This window comes from Manis pentadactyla, chromosome 3 (assembly GCF_030020395.1).
Source record: "Manis pentadactyla isolate mManPen7 chromosome 3, mManPen7.hap1, whole genome shotgun sequence".
In the NCBI taxonomy this organism is placed as follows: domain Eukaryota; kingdom Metazoa; phylum Chordata; class Mammalia; order Pholidota; family Manidae; genus Manis; species Manis pentadactyla.
Genome location: NC_080021.1, coordinates 187754240 through 187776772, shown reverse-complemented (window position 1 = coordinate 187776772; position 22533 = coordinate 187754240). Strand labels below are relative to the sequence as shown.

Genomic DNA, 22533 nt, shown 5'->3' with positions numbered 1-22533 from the left:
CACTGGCTGTGACCTCTGCAAGGCTAATTACTGCGCCCTGGGGCCAAGGACATCACCCTCCACAGAGTGGATGATAAATCTGTGCTGCAGAGTTAAATGTAGCCAGGGCTACAAAGGACCTGAGAAATAACCCAGTCAACAGATAGGAAGCTCAGGCCCAGAGAGGGGAGGCAACCTCTCCAAATACACACAGAGGGCTGGTGGTAGTTAGTAGGTGGAAGAGAGAGAGAAATAAAAGTGTTAGCAATGCTTGAGGAATTCAGAGGCTGAGGGGCTTGATAGAATTTGGAAAGGATGACCACTTGGGGGAAAATTAAATTTGATTTTGAACAGCCTCTAACATATGGAACAAGTCTTATCTTTCCTCTCCATAACAGCCCTTCAGATAATATAAAAAAGAAATTATCATTTATTGAATATTTACTATGTACAGTTGGAAAACAGATCACATCCTCCTTGGGCCTTCTTTTCTGTAAGTTGAACACTCACAGACAATCAAATAAGCAAGTAAATAATGTGCCTCAGGTCATGCTACTACTATTAAACCTGGGTCTGACTGAGTCAAAAGCACAGGCACTTTCTCCTGCACCCCACTACCTCTCTGACCCTAGTCCTGAGGCTACAGAGTGCCAGGGACAGCCGACTGGACAGAGTGAGCAAGCGGGCTTGGCTGTCTCCCAGAACAACAGGCAGAGGCTCCAGAAACTGAGCGTTGGGTCTGCAGCCTCCCTACCCTCTGCAAGTTGGGAGAGCAGGTACCCCCCCTCACTAGCACTTGGCTGACAGACCTACTGTGGGAGGAGGTATGAGGGAGAAATAGAGGCTCCCATTCACCCTTGACTTAGCCAGGACACCACTGGCGATTGTAAAGAGCAACAAGGACAGCTGAGAGCCAGATGCAAGCAAGGCCGTCATAATCGTGGTTCTCTTGTTTCATCAGTCAACACCATGCCCGGCCTGGGCCCAGGACTGGGCACTCTTCTCAGTTCAGACTGAAGCAGGCTCAGCCCCTGCCCAGGAGCAGCTCATAGTCAAATGGGGCAGGTTACATGGAAAGTCCCCATGACCACACAACCTGGGGAGTGTTATCTTGGAGGGGTGACAGGGCAGGAAGTGGGGTCACCCTATCTGAAAAAGACTTCCCAGACAAAGCAGGGCATTTTGATGTGGGGATATTTCCAATGGGCTATGTAAAACAAGCCCTGTAAAAATGGGGGAAATCACTTATTTTAAACCCAGCAAGCAAAATGAAAAGCAAAGATCTCAGAACTGCTCCCTTATCCCCTGCCCCTAGGGCTCCAAGCAGTGCAGTTGGAATATCTGCCTTATTAGATGATCCTTAAGGTCCCTTTAAACCTGAGGTTCTTCCAGGTCAGGTCCAGTTGGATGACCAGGGGAGGGGAGGGCGATTGGGGACCCTGATGAAGACACCCCTGAGGGCACCTTTGGGTTTACTGCTCAGTCTGCCTTGCCCCTCTTTCTCTCTAGTACCCACCCATTAGGGCTCAGTTCAAATGCCCACCCCTCCTGGAAGCCTGGATCTCATGCAAGGCATGGCCAGGCCTCTGCAGTATGCCTGCAGGTCTCTGGAACATGCAGCACCCTGCCCTGCGCTGACTTGCTGCCCGCTGCTGGGGAGGATTCATCTGTCTCCCCACTCCTTCCTCCTCCCTCTTGCCCCGTCACTGTATGGGCCTTCCCTACCTAGCAAAGCAGGAAGGAAATTTCCTACCTATTGAGCTGAGTGGAGCCGCAGTCCAGGAGGACACCCTAGGCAGGTGGGAGCAGCAGTGACAGCCACAGCAGACCCTGGAGCTTCTTGGTGCCAGACCCTCTTGGGCCACTACCCTCCCTCTGCTTCCCTTCAGCCACACACCGGCTTCACCAGACCCAACTCTCCTGCTTGCCCAGGCCTTTTTGGTGCACTGTAATGTCTCCAAAACATAGTACATACACTTTTTTAGAGAAAAGTATATCTTATTGTGCACTGCACTTGGAGAGTCCATTCGCCAGCAACAGACTGAAGACTCCAGTGAAAGGACCACAGAATTTCTGAAACAGGCCAGCTGAAAGGCGAGAAGATCACACTTGCCCTTGTACAAGTTGCTCTCAGAGTGCAAAGCAGCATTCCCTGGTTTTTTACAGAAAGAGATATGTAATTGGGCATTGAGAATATAAATAATCTCCCTCAAGTTCAAATGAGCCAATCTTGGACTAAATTAGAGGGAAAATGCAAGGACATTAATTCTCCCTCGCTGTGTCCCGTCTCTATCCAGAACATGTTCACTGCTGGGATCTCCCCTAAGTCTAAGAACTGGTAATGAATATTTTAGTAGCCCCAGCATCTCCTTCCCATTGATAAAAACTCCACTGATCAGCCCAAACATGCTGGTCACAGTGAGGGAGTGGACCAGAAAGACCTGTGTTTTCCTGGGCAGCCTAACCCCTGAGCTGTGGGGCTCAGATGATCAGAGCAGCCCTGGCCCCCTCAGAGCAACAGCCACAATACTGAAGGAAATAAGGAAGGAAGGGACGTGAAACATGCGGAATGAAGACCTGGGGCTGGTAACCCTGGAGAATGGAGTTCAAATACAATTGAGAGAAAAGACAATCACATAAATAGAGAAAGTAGACAGCCAAAGGCTGAATGGTGGCTCCCTAAAAAATAGGTCCACACCCTAATGTCAGGAACTTATACATGTGACGTTATTTGGAAAGAGGGTCTTTGCAGATGTAATTAAGTTAAGGTTCTTCCAAGGAGTTTATTCTGCATTGCTCAGGGGTGCCCTAAGTCCAATGGTAAGTGTGCTTATAAGAGTGAGGCAGAGGTTAGATCTGACACAGACAGGGAGGAGGCAAGGTGACCAAGGGGGCAGAGGTCAGAGTGATGCGACCAAATCAGGAAATGCCAATAGCCACCAGAAGCTGGAAGAAGCAAAGAAAGAATTCTCCCCCAGAGCCCCCGGAGGCAGCATAGCCCTGTCGACACCTTGATTTCAGACTTCCGCTCTCCAGAATCATAAGGGAATAATCTCTGTTTTCTGCCAAGTCTGTGGTGATTTGTTACAGCCACAGGATGCTAATACAGCACCTCAGGAGTAATCAGACTGATGAGGGCTCTGAGTCCCAGAGGAGGTGAGGGCTCACCCAGAGCCACACCCTGTCAGCCCCTGGCCCAGGACACCCTCCTCCACGGTCCACAGGCCTCTTTGACCCCAGCATGCATGCAGTTCCCCAGTGGCCCAGGGTACCTCCGAGAGGAAGCTAACTGCAAACTTACAGGGGCCGCAGGGAGCCTAGCTGGGCCTCAGGCGGTGCTAATACCAGGAGAGATGCTGGCATGAGGCTTCCATGGCCTTGCTTCCCTCCAGGTGTCAGCCCGCACCTGCCCCGCTGTGTCCAATTCTTAGCACTGTCCCTTTTGGGGGATGGATAAACTGGGGCATTCTGATTGAAGAGGTGAAGACTTGGGGACCTGATCCCTGTCTGAACATCCAAATGACTTAAACGGCTGTCAAGGGAAAGAAGAAATGGATTTTTGTGCCGGGCTTCAAAGGGCAGAATCAAGGCTAATCGGGCAGCCGTCGCCTGGAGGAAGAGTCTGGTTCAGCATAACGAATTTTTGAATAATCAGAGCCAACTGACAATGGAATAGGAGTGCCTCGGGGATTAGCAGGTCGCAGCAGAGACAGGCTGGGTGGGCGACGGGGAATCCCTGCACCAGAAAAGGCTGCCCTTGGTCATCTCCAGAGTTGGCAGCTCTGTTTGAAGGTCTATGACTGTTGGCCAAAATATCCTGCGTGAGTCTGGGTTTTTAACATATAGACAGGGAATGCTCTCACCGAGGAACTTATTACACGGTTTTCGTGAAGAACTGTGTGCTGCAACTACCCAGGAATGAGCTCAGAAAAGAAACAATTCTTCCTGCTCCTGTATACAAAGTGACCCCCACCCCCAGGGAGGAAGGAGGAGGAAGAGCCTGTATCTCCACACCGACATCACCTTCCAGCCTGACCAGGAGCCAAGAGCACACACCCCAGTGCCAGGGGATCACTGGGCAGCCTGGGCTGGATGCCCTTCTCCATGGAAAGCCACAGGGAACAGAGACTCTAGCTACCAACTGGATTACTTTCATAAGAACAAATAAATGGCATCCTCATCTTTATTTTAATAAAGTCTTTTCCTTTTGCATCTTTCTGAATTCTACATTTGAAACAAAGAAAACAACAAAGCAGTAGTTCAAGCTTAACTATGCCAATGCTCACAAGTTAGCTTTGGAGAGGGTTTTTTTTTGGTGGGGGTGGGGGTTGTTATCACTGGTTTTAACAAGCTCTAGCCTACACCCTATATTCTGGATACTCTGAGAACAGGAAGCGCAGCATTTCTCATCTGCCTGCACATCTGTCTTCTCTTAAGTCAAAATCTCAGAGAACTAAGCACTGTTGCATCCGGATGAATTCCTCTGAAGCTCTTTCCGTTCAGGATTTTGAAAAATTGCCATGTTACTCTTTTACTGAAACAGCTGAGCTTCTCAGATCATTCCTCAAGAGAGGTCAAAAGAACATACTTTCATAACTTTTAGATTTACCATGGTATCTTTTCTAGCTGGTAATTAGAAAAAAACCTCTTTTTTTCCCAAGAGAATCAGCACACACATCATATAGCAGCCAGCTTGGGAAATGATTGGAAACCTGAACTATTTCTAACCACTGGCAAAAAGGTCTCCAAACATCAGGTGAGTTCCTGAAGATACTGTGTCACTTCAGTGAAAATGGCTACTGCCCCTCACATCAACTGGCCAGCACCAAATAGGGTTTCCCATTGTCCTTCCAACAGATACTTAATTAAAAAAAAAAACTCTCATATTAGCAGGGCTGGTTTATGTAATCTTCAGTTACCAAAATCAATTTAAGACGACATTATCCTGCTTCCATGCGTGTAGATAAAGTTTGGTGTGTATCTGAGGGTAGAAGTATAGCTACGACAGCTGTAAAGTAAAAACTTTACATACTGAATGGTGTTGACTACATAGGCATGTTTGATATTTGCTGTCATATTTGATATATGATAGCCATATCAGATCTTTCAGTATGGTGAAGGATCCTTTTAGAATATAAACAATGATTGCCAAGTTGATCTAGCTTGAAGGTTCAAATTTTACATAGTATACTTACTAAAATTGGCCATATCGAAAAGCTAAATTCAAAATTCAGACCCTTCTTTGAGGTTACATCAATTCTTCATCAAAGGCAGGACAGGCATTTTGAGGAGTCACACCACTGCCACCAGTTGAGTCCGGAGGACCACACCCCAAGCATCAGCTTCACGTTTCTGGCTTGGCTCAAGCCATTTCACATCTCAGGAAAAGCACAGACTTTGTCAATCTAATACAGCGACACGTGTCAGGCTTGCACTAGGGCTAGGCTCTATGCGAAGGGTAGTGGGGTGGACTTAAGAGGAACACTGCTCACCCTTCCAGGAGTGCTGCAAGGCCCTGGCCATGTGCACAAACAACTGCGCACAAAGCCTTCAAGGCCGCTGGCAGTGGCATCTCCATGAGGGGTACTAAGAGCAGTGGGGGATCAGGGGAAGATGAAGACCCTGGGGCGAGGGGGTCTGGAGGAGGGTCCCTACAGCAAACAGGACTTGAGCTGGGCCTTCAGGCACGGCCAAGACCCCTGCGGCTGAGGCACATACTGGGCAGGGGAGCCATGGAGGAGCAAAGGCCTTGAGATGTGGAGGGGAGGAGGGATGAAGTGTGGGGACAGGGTGAGGGAGGAGGGGGACTGGGAGAAGGGATGGAGACAGCCCAGCGTATCTGCCAGGCTGAGGACTCTGGGCTTCATTATCCGTGCATAAGGAACCCACTGAAGGTCTCTGGACCATACTTTAGAGAAAACAGAAGCCTGACATTACAAAAAAAAAAAAGGAAAGATAGGGACATGTTTGAGAGTGATTTTGGAAGTAAAAGTGACAGGACTTGGTGAGTGACTAGATTTCAGTAAAGAGCAATCAAGGAGGAGGCTAAGGTCATAGGTGACTATGCTCCCTGGCTACGGAGTGTCTGGCCTGTGAGTGGGAGGGGGGTGCTGGCCATTGGCTGTCAGACAGGGAGTGAGCAAGGCAGGCTCTGATGGCACCACGGGCTCAGCCCCATTCATGCTTCCCCTTCTCACAGCAACAAGCCCCCCAGGGGCACAACTCTTCAGGGCTTGCGGTAAGAAAGGGGATGAGGGAAAGGGAGAAGAGGACAGAGAGGAGGGCCACAGAGGACTGGAGGAGGGGGCAGGGCAGGGAGGGTAAGAGAGGAGAAGGGAGGGAGGGAAAGAGACCCTAAGAAGCAGGCCTGCAGTGGGAAGTCCCTAAGCTGCACAGCAGCATTTGACCTCACACCCTGGGCCTGACCCTGCAGGTGAGGGTGCTGTGGCTGATGCTCATCTTTCAAAAGTCCTAAAACCTAGCTTTGTTTGGAGGAGCAGAGAATCCATTTCAGAGGCTCCCCAATGGTGTAACATATGTGCACGTAGCCAGTCTGGTCCTAGAACACACCAAGCCCTTTCAGGCCTCTAGGAACAGCCTGAAGCAGTTCCCTCCACCCCACACCCTTCACTTTTTTTTGGTACTTGCTACATACCTGGCATGATTCTAAGTACTTTACATATATCAGCTCATTTAATCCTCACACCAGCCCCATAGGGTTGTTGTTCACAGTTTACAGATGAAGAAACTGAATCCCAGAAATTAAATAACTGGAGGTAGAGTACATTTAGTTGTTGGAAGGGCCAGTATTCAAATGCAGGTGGTGTGGCCCCAGGGTCTTCATTCATAGACCAAGCTTCACTGCCTCCCCACTCTAGTCAGGACACAGCACGGGCTCCTTCTGTTCGCCAGCTCTCGGTGACTCAGAGGGCCTTCCCCGACCACTGCCAAACGGAGCACCCCCATTATCTTCTCTCATTACCCTTCTTAGAGGATTTCCCAGCCTTAACACCTGTATTTATCTAATTTATATACTATCTTCTTTACTATGTTTCTCCAACTAGAATATAAACTCTTGGAAGGCAGGAATCTTCCCTTTTGTTCCAATGTATTCCTGGGCACCTATGGCAAAGAGTAGGTGTTTTATGAATAACTGTTGAATGAACAAATGAAGGACAGTATCGTGGAGGCTACATGGTGCTACACGGGATCCTAAGGCATTGAAACATTGTTCTTTGCCCTCCTGTCCTAAGCTCCTTCCTTGGCTACTGCAAATCCCCAGCAATCTATACTAAGGCAGATGCAGTCAGTGCCTGGTTCCCAGCACATATGGACAATGCTAGCATATTTATAACTGTGTCTGCCTGTCAAATCCCCCTACCTGGATCCTTGAGCACGTAGTGATAAGCCTGTAGAAGACAGGGATTGCATCTTCCGATTAACCCCTCTGTGGCCTCCTACCAGCTAACAGTATTTACAGGGCATTGGCTGCTGCTGATGCCAATGTCTGATCTGAGCGTCCCCCAAATAACAAAAAGACCCTGTCCCCTGAAGACAACTCACATTGCCACAGGAATATCCTGCTGATGAGGTTCTTAGTCAATACATACTCTAAAACAAAAAACACCATGTATGTATGCCAATGGTGTCTAGCAACATTTACGGAGCTTGCCCATGGACACACTAATAAAAGGAACTATTAGCAAACACCTATTTTATGCAACACTGTGATTGTGATTTTACACACAATCTCATTTAACCCTGTGAGTTTGGAATTATTACTATTCCCCTGTACAAATGAGAAAAGTGAGGCTCAGGGCCCAATATCCCAAAACTGGTGTGGACTCAAGCCCAGGTTCAGTGCCTCCCGAACCCCTTTCCACTCTCCTTTGTTCTGAAGTGTTCTGTCTGCTCTTGTTCTTCCAGCAGACTCGCTGTTCTCCATCTGGGCCCTGTGCCTTTCTGCCTCTGTACCTTCGCTCATACCAGTTCCTGGCCCTACAACCTAAAATGGCCTTTCCACTTTTCACCACCTGTTGAAATCCTCTTCTTTCTTCCACCTTTCATGGCACAGGCTTCCCCGGTCTCCCTAGTTAGAATTCACCCTCCTCGGTGTTTCCAGGGTCCCCAGATGCTAACACCCAGGATGGCTGGTGGTATAATCCTCTTTACTCCTCACTAGACCCTGAGCTCCTTGAGGGAAGGGCCCACTGGTATTTTTCCTATTTCCTCCTGAATGAGTGATGAGAAGGAGCTTGCTGAACCACTGAATAATGAAAAGGGAAAAGATTGGTGGCATGAGAGACCGAAGGCTCTGGGCAAATTAGCTTCAATGACAGTATCATCCAGGAAACGTAGACTTATGTACCACAACTCCGCCGTCCTCCTGCTCTGGTCACAAAGCACACTCTCCCTAGTTCTCTGATTTCATAAAGCTTGAAACTTAAAACCAGGAAGTCTAGGAAGGACATAAAATAATAAAATCACTTCCACAAGAATCCTTTCATAGTAATGGATTTCACCCACTCTCTGGGCAGATTGCTAATTGCAGCACAAAGAGGGTCAAGAGATTGGGTAAAAGAACAAAATTTACCTTCTAGGATGTCACAGTTACCTACCTGGTTCCTGCTGTGCTGTGGCTGCCCCAGAATTTACCTGTCCTGGAAATATGCACTTAGGCCTCTCCAACTATGGCTATGCTGAACACCCACCAAAGGATGCCTGATCTGGAGTGATTTTACATCATCATGACTGAAAAACATCTTAACTGTCACTTTAGACTAGAAACAAGCAGATGCTGGCCTCTATGTCAGGATCTCTAGACAGTGCATTATTTTTTCCCAAACAACTATTTTGAGGTTTTTACAAAAATAACCAACTCACAAACAGAAACACTTCCTGATCTATAAGTCACTTTGAAAACAAATCATTATGCTGTTGAATATTTTATGATGGTCCAAAGCACTGAAGGAGGGTAGGCGAGCATTCACCAATCCTTGCCATGTCTATTTCGGGACTCCCAAAGCAAACAGCAAATGCCTCCTTTATTTTCCAAACTCCCATTTGCAAGTTCTAGGTGGGTGCATGGTGAAATATTGCCTTTACCTAAATTAACCCTAAATACAGAGACCTGGGGATTCCATTTCTCCAGAGTTTACAGTGGAAGGACCTCAACGGTCAACTGTCCCCATTTTATAGGTGGCAAAACCAGTAGGGGGACTTGCTCAAGGTCACACATGCAAAGGGGCCACAGCCCCAACTCTCAGCTCTGGGAGCATCATCCTCTACTCCCAGAGGCTGACTCAATACCCCTCCTAAAGCTCAGCCAAATCTGCCAAAAGTTAACTATGTGACCCCCCGGAGACCGACTTCTGTGGATCCCAACCATTCCTTTCCATCCCCAAGGAGCCCTGGAACTGAGACCCTCAGGGGTACCCCTACACTCACAAAACAGCAATACAGGCAATGGCATTCCAGGTAGTTGTCCCTGGAGAACCCCTCCCGGTCAAGGTGTGGCCGTAGAGACCAGGCACGGCGATGTCAGGAGGTTACTCAGAAAGTTGACGCTGGCCGTGGCGCACCTGAACCCATGTCGCTGCCTCTCGGTTTGCCACTTTGCACTTCACCATGCAGATCCGGAAAACTTAAGCAACGCATTGATACTGTATAAAGATTTAACCGTTGTAGGCCCTGAGCGAGCCCGCGGATGAGCCCCACGCTGGGAGTGGGGACAAGAGGACTGAAGGCGGGCGCAGGTCACTTGGGGCCAGTGGTGCGAGAGGGGCGCACGGCGGAGGGCGGCGCGGAGGAAGCTGACCGGCAGTCTGCCCCTCCCGGCGGCGCAGGCCCAGGGCGTAGGGACCCGCAGTTCCCCCAAAACTTTGCGGCGCCGGGACCTAGCCCTTACCTGCAGAGGAGGCGCCGCCCGCGAGGACGCGGACCTGGCGGGCTGACACTCTCGGCGAGGGGCCGCCCCGCCCGGTGGCGGGCACCGACGCGGGCAAGGCTCGGGCAGCGGCTCGGCTCGGGCTCGGCTGGGGCTCCGCCTCCCGCGCCGCGGCTGCAGCCGGAGGGGGGGCCCAGAGCCCCGCCGCGCCCGCGCCGTCTGGCCGTGGCAGGTGCTGAGGCTGCAGCTGCGGGGCCACCAGCTGCCTGCGCCGCGACCCCAGCCCCAGGGGAGGAGCCCCGCGCGCTGCCTCCGTGGGCCCCAGAGGTCCCGGCCCGCCGCAGTGGGCGGTCCCGCTCCCACCCGCGCCCTGCCTCCGCCGGGCCTCCTGGCTCCCCGCCTGGGCACGCAGCGTCCGCCGGGTACCCTCGGGGGTACTGAGCCTGGGGGAGGGAGGAGGCACCCCACGGTCACTCAGTTAGCGGTGGGGCCAGAACTGGAACCCAGAAGAGTCCCAGGCCACGACCCCCCTTCTCATGCCTTCGTCTCCCTGGCTCTTGTACCCCAAAGCCTTTCAAAGAGCTCCAGCTACATGGGACTTGGGGGGACACATATGACCCCTACTTGCCTCCATACTCCTCTAGAGGGCTGGGCTGAGGGGAGATGGAAGAGGTGGGCCCACATCTGGCACTACACCTCCCCTGCCTCTCACCCTCCTGCGCAGGGACCCTGGGCTTTCCTCAGATCTCTCTGACCACTCCTTGGTCTCCTTGAGCCCTAAAATGCTGAGGTGCCCTAGAACTCTGCATTCAGCCCTCTCCTGACTCCATGGCCATCTTGCCAACTCCTCTGGCTCCAGTCCTACCCCCTTTATTCATCACACCCAAATGCACGCCACTATCCAAGAACTCTTTTCCTTGCTAAAGTAGCTACTCAACACCTACTAGGTCTCTGCCCTGTGTTAAGCACTGGAGATAGAGCCTCGAATAAAGCACAGTCTCTGCCCTCAAGGAATGTACTGTCCAGTGGACTGTAAACACAGTGCAGTTCCTGTAACAGTAGTGTGATCCTGGGGTGCCAAGGGTGCCATGGTGGGTGCCTGCATTGGCTCAAAGAGGGAAGGAGGTCTCCTGGAGAGGATGCCCTCTGAACAGAAACTGGAAAGGCTATGGGTTTGACCAGTGAAAGGGAAGAGTGCAGAGAGAGCCTTCTAAGCTGGGGCCAGAGGAGCAAAGGCCCCAAGATGAGAGAGCTCCCAGTGAGAAAGGGGCAGCAGCCCAGAGCTGAAGCAGGAGAGCCAGCAGGGGCCATGGGAGGAGTTTTGAGTTGGGAAAGGGCACCATCAGATTGTCATGTTAGAGTACCCTGATGATGGAGCACAAATGTAAGTTAACAAGTGTGTTCTTCATTAAAAAAACAAAACAAAACAGAAGAAAACAAAAAACCCCAGCATTGCAGCACATTGGAACCCACCTGGCCCAGATGAAGAAATGCATGAAGGCACCTGCCCCCTCTGTATCCTTCATTCCCAAATCCAGGCCTCTATCCAAAAACTGTCTCCTGAGAGGCTCAATCTTTGAAAGGCCTCCTAGGTATCTATACCCAAAGCTCCTTCTTGACCTTTCTTTCAATGCCCCAGCCCCTCTGCCCGCCAGATCCACGGGCTGAGTTAGCCCTTCCCTCCTCAGCTCGGCTTCCTTCACCTGTCTCCACTCTAGAGCTCGTGTACGAAGGTCTGCACCAGGATAAGCACCATTAAGGGAGGTGAACAAAAATGGAAACTTATGAAGCCATGGTGAAAATAAAGGAAGCTTCTAAAAACTTAAGTGTTATACCTCTCCACATTATTTCTTACAAGTGCATGTGAATCTACAATTATCTCTTAATTTTAAAATTGGTCTTCAAATAAAGCCCTGAGAATACTACACTGCAATGATTTATTTCCATGTCTGTCTTCTTGAGACCTCCTTAAGAAAGACAGTGATATGATTTATTTTTGTCTTCCTAGGACTCTACAGATATTTGTTGAATGTAATGAATAAATCAAGGAATAAAATATACATAAGATTCTCAAAAGAGTTTACCCCAATAGCTGTCATTTCAACATAGACAGCTTTTAATCTTTGTTTTTATCACTCTGAAGTTGTTCTTGGTGAGAGGATAGCATCAAATGATCCAATATTAATATAGAGCAAGATACAGCAAAACTGAAATTTTTCATTTTGCTATTTGGTTGTGCCTTGTCCCTCTCAGATGTCTTTCCTTTTTTTAGTGACACTATGTAATAACCCATAATGAGAAGCTGTGCTGCATCCTAATGAAACTTCCTGACTAAAACATCTGAGGTTTGGATTTATTTCCCATAAGTACCATTTCAGCTAAAAGTTCGCTTTCTCTACGGCATGAGTGTGCCGTTTGTCACCTGCTAAGTGCCCATACCTTCCCCTTATCTGTATTAATCTCCTTTGCATTCAAATACTTCTGAGGGCTGCCTTAATAGTTAGATTTTCTATACAATTTCCTTCTCAGAATGCCTAACTCTTCCTGACTTCATATCTATTGTTCCCAAAATAGAATAATTTACTGCTTCAAATTTCAACTTTACTGTCTGCAGTGATAAGGACAAGTGTCTGCTCTTTCTCAGAATGATCAAATTCCATATGGCTAAAAAAATTTTTCCTAAACCTGACCTGTCATTTTGTAGGGAATAGTGTTTTTAAATTAGATGTTAGAAACATTTATTGTGTATACCAGAACACAAGTAAATTGGCAATTGCAATGTCTTCATCTCAAATTATAAACACTGAAGATGAAAAAATGAACAATGGTCTGGGAAACAAAAGGAATTCTACTATTATCATCCCCTCACTCTTCAGGCTGCAGAAGAACAGAGCAGTAAGACAATGACCTTCAAAGTCTCTTTTAGATCTAAAATGACATTATTCGTTAATGGGCCTCCAACCGGTCATTCTTTCAACACTATTGGGTACCTACTATGGACCCTTTGAAGTGTAGTGATTTAAATATAAACCCAGACTGGACAGGGAATGGAATGGCTGGGTTAAGACAGTGTTACTATACTACATAAACTGATTAGATGATTTTAATACTCAAGATCTACTTAATACTGAACTATAATAAAGACAGTTTCATAGAGACTTCAGTAAGCCAAGACTCATGGACTGTTGGGGTACTTCAGGAAGACCATTAGGAGTAGCCCTGTCTGGGATCCAATGCCAGCACGTGTGAGCGACTTCTAGAGAGGCAGTGCCTAGAGTTCTAGGACCTAGTTCTGTCCCTACCTGCTGTGTGGCTATGCGAAAGTCACATCTCCTCTCTGAGCTACAATTGACTCTTCTGTAAAAGGAGGAAATGATGCCTTATGACAACCAAGGTTTCTTGAGTTCCACATCAAATGGTTCTCAGAGATTAAGGAAGCTAAAGTGTTATCTAGTCAGAAAGAGAGATTCTGCTGTTGTCTGCAAAAGAAACTGGGTAGTTATCATGTGGATTATATTACCTCTTGAGGACAGATAAATTGTTGCTGTACAGAGATAAATGATGACATAAAAACAACATGTTCTTACTCCTAAGATTCTAGGACACAGAAGCAGACATTCACTGCTCACTTCTTAAAAATGAGTTGTCCAGTTCACTGTAACATACTAATAAAGAGTTAGGCTAGAGAGTCCATTTTCTGTGTATTAGTGAAGAGAAATCAGTCTCCAGTACTCTCCAAACTTTGCATGATCATTTCTCACTGTCATTCAGCCAAAGATGACCTATTTTTACTTTTCGTAGGAAGGATGAGGGTAGGGGACAGAAAACATGTCTGCTTTCTGGATTGCTTCCTTAGCTCTCATATAAGCCTTGTCTGGTCAAATTTATTTTCCTGTTTCTAATCACATTCTCTGCTCTTTGATAAAACTCATATTCTAATCTATTGTTAATGCAATGGACTTAATGACTCAGTTGGAAACAGAGGGAAAGAATGGGGTATTTGCATAGAGCTGGGAATGATTATCACAATTTTTAAAAATATTTGAGATCTTTATGTCTCCTGTCAGATGAGTTTTTATCTCATTCCTCAGATCATAAATCCTTCAGAGTTCTGAGGGACAGCTTTGAAAATATCAGAATGGCTTTACTATCTTATACTTTTTCCTTTTTATCTTTTTAAAATCCTCTTTTCCTCTGCTGGTTCAGCTTTTGGGTCACCAGCTCCTAAGATTAACTCCAATGGCATGCCCGTGAGGTGTGGCCGATGTCTAGCATGACCCTAGCCTGGTCTTGCCACTACGCTGCTCCAGCTACCAGAGGCTCGATTCTGCTCTGAATCTGCTGGGGGACTGCAGCTGCCCGTTACTGCTCTGCTCCCCACAGCTCCAGGCGCAGATGCCACCATCTCTCCATTACCACTTTCTTCAACCTCTTTTCATTTTCACAGCTCTTTATAGTTTGTAAAACACCAGACAGAGCAGTCACCTCATTCTGTTCTCTCAGTAACTCCTTGAGTTATGCAAGTCAAACATTATGATCCCCATTTTATGGGGAAGAAACTGAGGCAAGCTCAGAGAAGTATAATTATTTATATGAGGTCACAGAGATGGTAAATGGGATTCAAATTCAGGTTTATCTGGGTAATGGAGCTATATCCTTGGAGGAGGAAGGGGAGATGACAGCAAAAGAACTGTAATATGGAGACATTTCATAAATCATCTTAGGATGACTACCCAGGGGGATTCTCTAAAGATGGGGGTTTGCATCTTGTAGCTGCGTCCCTCTCTCAACGAGCTCTCTGCTGGGGTGATTCAAACTGTGAAACATATAGTGAATGGAGAGAGTACAATGCAAGGGCCTATAGCTGGAGCCTGAAGGAGATCTTTCACATATCCAGAAGAATGAGCCAGTGAAGACCTGGAGAAGGATGGCATCTCTGCCACCTTGTTTAAAAGTGCAGGAAAAACCAAGGTCTAGGAGCCTGGGAAGTATTTTCTTTGGGAGTGAGACTACAGTGAAGTCTTTTGATGTTGGGCTAGTTGGCCCCAACCAATTGGGACCCCTTAACAGAGGAGTAGGGATGTCTCTACCTTCTTCCTGAGCATAGCTCTGAGGGAAGAGCCCTGATTCTGCCGAGGTTTGCCTCCCTGGAGGGGACTGTCACAGTTGTGCCAAACAACCCCTCCCAGGACCACTACTAGCCCATACAGCAACCTCATGTGGATTAGAAAAAGACATCCCCTCCTCAGATGCCTTTGTGAAAAGGAGAAAACAATGCTCCCTTTCTTAAGGCACGTGTAGCTCCGCACCACAGGTCACAGCTCAGTTAGTGGGTTTTAGCTTCTACTTATTCTCTCAACTAAGTACCCTTGTGCAGTAGATAACCTACATAATGGCACACTTCAAGCCAACCCTTCCCCATTCATACTGTGGGTATCTGAAGACTCCAGAGGCCTCTCCCATCTCCCCTCAGCCTGGTGGACCCAGCTGAGCAGACTTGTTCACCACAAGGACACTGAGAGCTTCAGCTTTCTTTTCTCTCCTGATTGCTAAGCTATTGCTACCAAGAGGCCACAGCAGCCTGACTTGCTCAGGGGCTGATTTGCACAGCCAAAGCAGATCAGAGACCATTTATGGGGACGCAAGAGCTTGAAGGAGGAAGACCAAGCTAAATGATAGAAAAGAAGGCTCATATTGAGATAGATTTAAAAGAAGAAACAGTAAGTTTTTAAATAAGAATTTTAAGGAGATTCAAGTAGATGTTGGGAAGAAATTATCAGAATGAGGAAAACTGGTTTGGGGAAGTTAAAAAAGACAATTTCTAAATTTAAACATTTCTATGTGGAAGTGAAAAATAGAATGAACATCACTGAAAATGGATTGTAAGGTCTGAATGGTGAAAAAGGAGAACAACCACAGCACCAAACCAAAATAAAAAGAAATGGAAATTAAAAGTGAAACGGTTAAAAAACATGGATGAAATAATCTAGGAGACATACAAACAACCGGAGTACCAAGTGGAGCAAAAACAGTAAGAGAGCAGGGCAATAACCAAAGGAGTAACAGAGGAATATTTCATAGACTTTAAGAAACTCAAATTTTCAGATAGAAAAACTCATCGAATGATACACAACAGTAATTTTAAAACACATACCTAGGACTTTCAGTTCAGAACAAGACAGAGGAAATAAGATTTCTCCCTATTCCTCCTGCTAAATACAGCTAACACCCCTAGGCATAAAGTATAAAACAAACATAAGAAAACTCTGAATGATGTAGAGAGAAGGCAGACCAGCTAGGGACCTCAGGACTCAAAGAACAACGTCGCAATGAATTCCTGGGATGTTCTTTGGCCTCCTATATATCCCAGGCTGGATACTAGAAAAGCCCACAAGTAAGAAATGCTAATAGGCACAGATATAAAAAAGCCTCAGGATAAGTCTGCTCTCCATAGCCAAAGGAGAAAAGGCGGCCTAACAAGACAGAAGCCTTTGTGACAATATCTACCCTATTCCAGCCAAACACCACAGAAAAAATGACACAGAACACTACCACTCCCATTCTCCCTCTCCTGGTCAATAGAGACTAAGTAGGCAACATGAACTTCCACTCCTGTCCTGAGGCAACAAAACACACATCCCACTCTGCACGAGGGTAATGTCAGCAGTGCGGGGAACTTGTACTTTCCACCGTGGTCAGGGCAAGTAGACTGCGATATGTTATGCATGTATAATTTACTATTTGACCGACAACTACAAGACTATACAAAGATACCTACTTAAAAACACTACAGACAAGTCAACTTGGAATTCTAACACATACACAAGTAATCCACAGGGGGGCAGGAAAAAGGAGAAAGAGGAATGAAAAATGGGGGATAAACAGAAAATAAATAATAAATGTCAGGCTGGACTTCCTAACAGTTTGATTATTACATGAAGTGTAACTAGTCTAAATACATCGATTAAAAGACAGCGATTGGCAGAATGTATTTTTAAAAACATGTCCTGGTGATATTTCTGAAATCCAAGAATAAAGTACAAATGTCATGAGCTTCTAGACAATGTGAACAGCTTACTTATGAAGGAAAGAGAGTCCTCTAGAATCACTCTGTGGGCCCCACAAACTCCCCTTGTTAAAATTTATTGAGAACTAGTATTTGTTAGTCACCGCTATAAGTTTGCATCATCTCTTTTAATTCTATGAGGTACATATTATTAGTATCTCTGTTTTATAGATGAGGGAACTAAAGCTTACTTCCTCAAGGTCACTTAATTAGTTAAGTGGCAGACCTTAGATTCCAACTGAGGGAGTCTAGTGAAGGAAACTAAACAATGAACACAAGTTAGCTATCTGAATAGAAGAAGAAAGAGAGAGCTTCCAGGCAGAGAGTAGCCTATGAGAAGGTTCTGAGGATAGGAAGGAAAACCTAGTATATGCTAGGTATTTAAAATATGCTACCAGTTACCACAATACTCCAGCGAACAGGTATTAGAGTGACCATTTTGCAGATGAAGGGACCCAGCAAAGTTAAGCAACTTGCTCAAAATAAGCCAGCTAGTGAGGTGATGGAGCCAGAATTTAAATCTGAGTGGGCCACCATCCCCGATTCAGTCAACAGGCTGGAAAGGCTCTTGGAACACATTTCCCATGGAAGTTTTCTGATCACCCCAATAGTTTCCCCGTAATGATCCAGCAACTAAAATCTTAGAGAGAAAATGATCTGTCCTAACTTTCTGGGTGATTTTGCTCAAGCCCACTCTGGGTCCAAGTGTGACCTATAAAAAAGAGAATCGGGCTATGTCAGGATTTGGCTAAGAGGAGACCAGTGGAATCCTTTATGCAATTCACATCCTATTAAACAGAAGCCCAATGTAAAAGACAAATGAAAGCAGAACCTGACTGAAAGGAACTGAGAGACGCAGGGGCAATGCTAGCCTGGATCCTCATCAGTAAAGTATTCTTTTTTTTAAATTAAAGTATCATTAATATACAATCTTATGAAGGTTTCACAAGAACAACATTGTGGGTTCAACATTCACCCATATCATCAAGTCCTCACCTCCCCATTGCTGTCACTGTCATTCAGCGTAGTAAGATGCCATAGAGTCATTACTTGTCTTCTCTATGAGTAAAGCACTCTTTTACAGCTTAATTTTGGAAATAGTGCATGGAGAGGCCCAGGGCACAGGAGTGAGTCTTGGAGGTATTCTCTCCTATCTTCAGAAAAGGATAGGGAGAGAGATGGATGACCTAGATTTTCTTAAAAACAAGACTTTATTCATGTTTTGCTACTACGCACTGTGTATTGCAACACTGTGTTTCAGTCTCTTTCAATCAGAGAGATGTTCTGGGAACAATCTGGGCTGTGAAGTCAGACGTGGCTTGGATCCCAGCACCTGCCCTTGCTAGGTTTGTGACCTTGGACAACTAATGTAACCTTTCAGTTTTTGAATGATAACAGGAACATAATATTGACCTTGAAGGGTATCATGAGGATAAATTAAATAATAAGGCTACAGCACCTAGCATAGAATCAGGGGGTGTTGCAGACTTTGATAAAAGGCAGCTATTATTATGCACTTTGAAACTCCCAGATCTTGACACTTTGTCTGACTTTTCTTTCACAATCTATAGGGTTTGCATCCTTCTTTCTTCTTTTTTTCCCCTTTTTTATGCAGATTGATTGACATAAAAAGAGATGATACTTTTTGCAAAGGAATGCTGAAGGTACCATAAATTTAAGGTGGTGAGTTATGAAAATAATTATTAATGACACTGAAGTATGATGTATTTTCATAATCTGAACCCTGATAAATGACTACTACACATGCTGATTTGATTTAAGCCAAACACAAGAGTGTTCATAAAACAATCCTTTATTAAAACAAACACAATTTTTTTTAAAATGAAAGATGGTTTTATGGTCCTAGTACTGACAGACAAGAATAATCTGACTTTACAGACTTTCTGTCTTAAAATAAGTAATGTTTTGTGCATAATCATGTAGTTAAGGGCACAGCCTGACCTTCTAGAACCTAGGAGATCTAGGAGTATATTTTACTAGAGGCTAAAGTCATGGCAAATTTCCTATAATGGACCATGAATTCCTGCTACTTCCCATGACGCATAATGGGAGAACGTTTTAGAGCATATGGTACTTTGTCAACTGATACTAATGTGTCCATTAGTGTGGCTCCAGAGGGAATTTCAGTCTGTGTCCAGAGAATGGCCCCTTGGGGAACAGAAATAGCTACTTATAGCACCCCCATCACCCCAGCCACAACTCTGCCCTCTGTTCCTCCTCTCCCTCTTCTTTTGTTCCTACCAGCAGAGATGTATAATTAAGGATGGGCCATTAATGGTACCTGTGCTATCCATTCTTGAACCGGAATCCCTTAAGCACACCACCTTGATGTCCTTCAAAGCCCTTATGCAGACAATATCTCATTTGACAGTACTCCTTTGAGCTAGGTATTGCTATCCTGTTTCACAGATGAGGAAACAATAGTTAAACTATTTTGCTTGGAGGTCAGAGGTAAGTGGCAAAACTATGCTTTGTCTAATGCAATGGCCCAACCCCGAGCTGGATGTATAGAGGCATCTGCTTGGCCTGATTGGATTGCTCCACTTTGCTCACCTGAATAAAGGTGTGACCCAAATTAAGAATATGCAAGTTTACTCATTCATTCAAGTAATATTCACTGGGAGCCTATGGGTAAGAGAGTGTGCTATGAGGGGAGTAGTGTCCTGGGAAGGGCAAGGGCTTTGGATGACTCATTCAACAAATGAATGTATGGACATCCTGGCCCCAGAAAGTGTTCATTACATGCTAGTTATTGTTAGTGAGAGGTGCTATGGCAGGTACAGACATGAATCAGACATGGGCCTGACCCTCAAAAGACTCTAAAATTTAAATAAATTATGACCATCTGAGAAAATTAAAGATCTGAATCCTTATCTTATTTCCTGTATCTTACTCTTTATTCCTAAATCAATCCCAGTGAATCAAATCCTTAAGTGGTGAGATCACAGAAGTGCTAGAAGAAAATATGGGAAAATTCAATCTTGGAAGGTCATAAGCTTAAAGATGAATAGATATTATTACTAAAAACAAAAAATTGTACATGGGGAAAACCCTATAAACATAGTCAAAAGATAAACTAAAAATTAGGAAAAATATTTACAATACATATAAGAAAAGAAGGGATAATACCCTTATTATACAGCAGTTTCTAAAAATCAATAACCAAAAGACCCAACAACCCAGTAGAAAAATGGGCAGAAGTTAGGAATAGATTATTTATAGTAAAGCAATTATAAATGGCTCTAACATCTATAGACATGCTCATCTCACTCATAAGATAAATTCAAGTAAAGGCAACACAGAGATATCATGTATTATCTATCATAATGGCAAAGATCAAAAAGTGTCATAATACCCTGTATTGTTGAAAATGTGGGGAAACAGGATCTTATACTTTGTTGATGGGAATGTAAAATGGTACAGTGTAAAATGGTGAAGACTAATTTGGCAATACCTATGAAAAAAGTTTAAATGTGTTACCATTAGGAAAATGTTTTAAACAACCTAAATGTCCATCTTTAAAGTATATATAAATTATGCCACATCCATTTAATGGAGTGTCACATCACCATAAAACAGAAAAAGAAAGCTCTTTGAATACTGCTTGAGAACAGTTTTCACAATATATTGTGAAATTTTTTTAAAGCAAGGCAAAGAATCATGAATATAACCTGGTACCATTTGTATTTCAAAAAAGGGAAGGAACTAGTTCCTTAAGAATGCACGTGAAACTGTAACACTGGTTGGCTCAGGGTCTAGAACTAGAAGGCTGAAGGACAGCAATGAAAGTTAGACTTGTCACATATAGCCTTTGTATCTTCTGAATTTTGAACTGTGCAATGGTATTAAATATTTTTAAATTTTAAAATTGAAGAAAAAATTTAAACCCAGAAATTCTAATTCTAGGAATTAATTCTACAGATGTATTTACAAATGTGTTTCTTATGTACAAAGATATTTACTGCAGTGTTTTAGGTAATGGCAAAAGACTGGAGACATCCTAAATACTAATAGAGGAGAGGAGGGCTTAATAAATTATAACACAGTCATATCAAGAGTTGCATACATTCACTAAAAAGAATTTTAAAAAGTTGGTATCACTATGTGGACTGAGAAAATAATCTTAAACAGTTTGGAATGAAAAAGACATATGCAGAATAGTCTGTACTGCACACTTATAGTATGCTTGTATATGACTATACAAGACCGTACACTTTTTCTGGAAGAATGTATAACAAGCTGTTAACATTTGGGCAGGGAGGAGGGGTGGGGAGAGGACGCTGACATGTGGCTGAGGGACATACATGAGAAGACACTTCCTTTTCACTGTATATGCCTCTGTGGCTGTTGAATGTTTTACCATGTGCAAATATTACCTAATCAACAAAAAATTTTAAACATGTTATGTTCAAGAATAGAAGCCTGCTTGTATTAAGCTGAAATTTGCCTCCCTGTGGGTTCTGCCTGTTAGTTCAGGTTCTATCATTAGAGTGGTATGTAAAGTAGGTTTAAGCCCTCTTCTACTAAATGTTCTTGAGATATTTGAATACTCTGAGTCTTCACATGTCCAGCCAAGCTCCCTCACAGTTCCAAATTGTTTGTTCTATGCGGGGTCCTTCCTCATCCTGGCCTCTGTCTTGGGCCCTCTCAAGTCCCCGGGATTTCCTGGACAGAGCATTACCCCGAGCTGAGCACTGCTCTTCAAGCAGTGGAATGAACCACTGTCAGTCCTCCATTGCTGCTATGACCTTCTCCCTGCTGGGCTTTCTGCCTCAGAGACAGTCAAGCCAGTTGGAAATGGCAGGAACATATAATGCCCTGAGGTGCCCCTGCCTCTAGGCTACTGAGGCAAGGCTAGCTAGGTGCTTTTCCTTTCTTCTGGGAGTGGCAGTGGTCATCCTGCACCTTGTTACCTCTTCACTGCAGCAGAACCTGAATTCAGAGTGACTGGAGGAGGGGGCAGTTTAGAACAGACGTGACCTGCTTGAAAACACGAATTTATGACACATTTAAGAATGTGAGAAATGCCAACATGGTTCAGTGGTGAGGGACCAAGTGGTGTTGGGGAAGAGGAAGGTGAATCCACTACTGGCTAAAGACGTGCTCACACATACTGGAGCACACAATCTTCCTGCCCGCTGTGGTTCTGCATCATTGTAACAAAGTCTTCTGAGCTGCTCTGGGAAGGGCATGGTGCACCTTGGCCTCTCCAAGCCCTTCTACCCCAGAACCACCATGCATTCCCCTTAGCCCTTTGTGGGCCCTTCTTTTCTTTTTAAATATAATGCTTATTTGTTTTTCATTATAAAAATAATACACACCCATGGTATGAAATTCAGAAAATATGGAAAATTTAGAAAACAACACCCGTAATACCACATGCCACCATTTGTTCCTATTTTTATTTGTTTCTTACAAAATTGACTATCTGATATACAACTCTGTATTCTACTCTTTTGACTGAACATTGTGACTTAATTTTTTTGCATTAACTGTTTTCAAAAACATGACTGATAATCCTTCAGAATGACCTTTCATGAAGATGTACAGTAATTTATTGAATCATTAATCTATTTTCAGG

General features: G+C 45.1%; 1 protein-coding gene across 14 annotated transcripts in view; it reads right to left on the bottom strand.

Annotated features, from left to right (window-relative positions):
* The window catches only part of FRMPD1 (FERM and PDZ domain containing 1), a 128427-nt gene that overhangs the window by 79025 nt on the left and 26869 nt on the right, over positions 1-22533 (bottom strand). Inside the window, exon 1 of one of the 14 annotated variants that reach the window (XM_036888322.2) lies at positions 9887-10125. The exons of the other annotated variants lie outside the window; for them this stretch is intronic. The gene's annotated coding sequence lies outside the window, so the exon portion shown is untranslated. Of the gene's footprint in view, positions 1-9886; positions 10126-22533 lie in introns of those variants that run through there. 14 annotated transcript variants of the gene reach the window in all.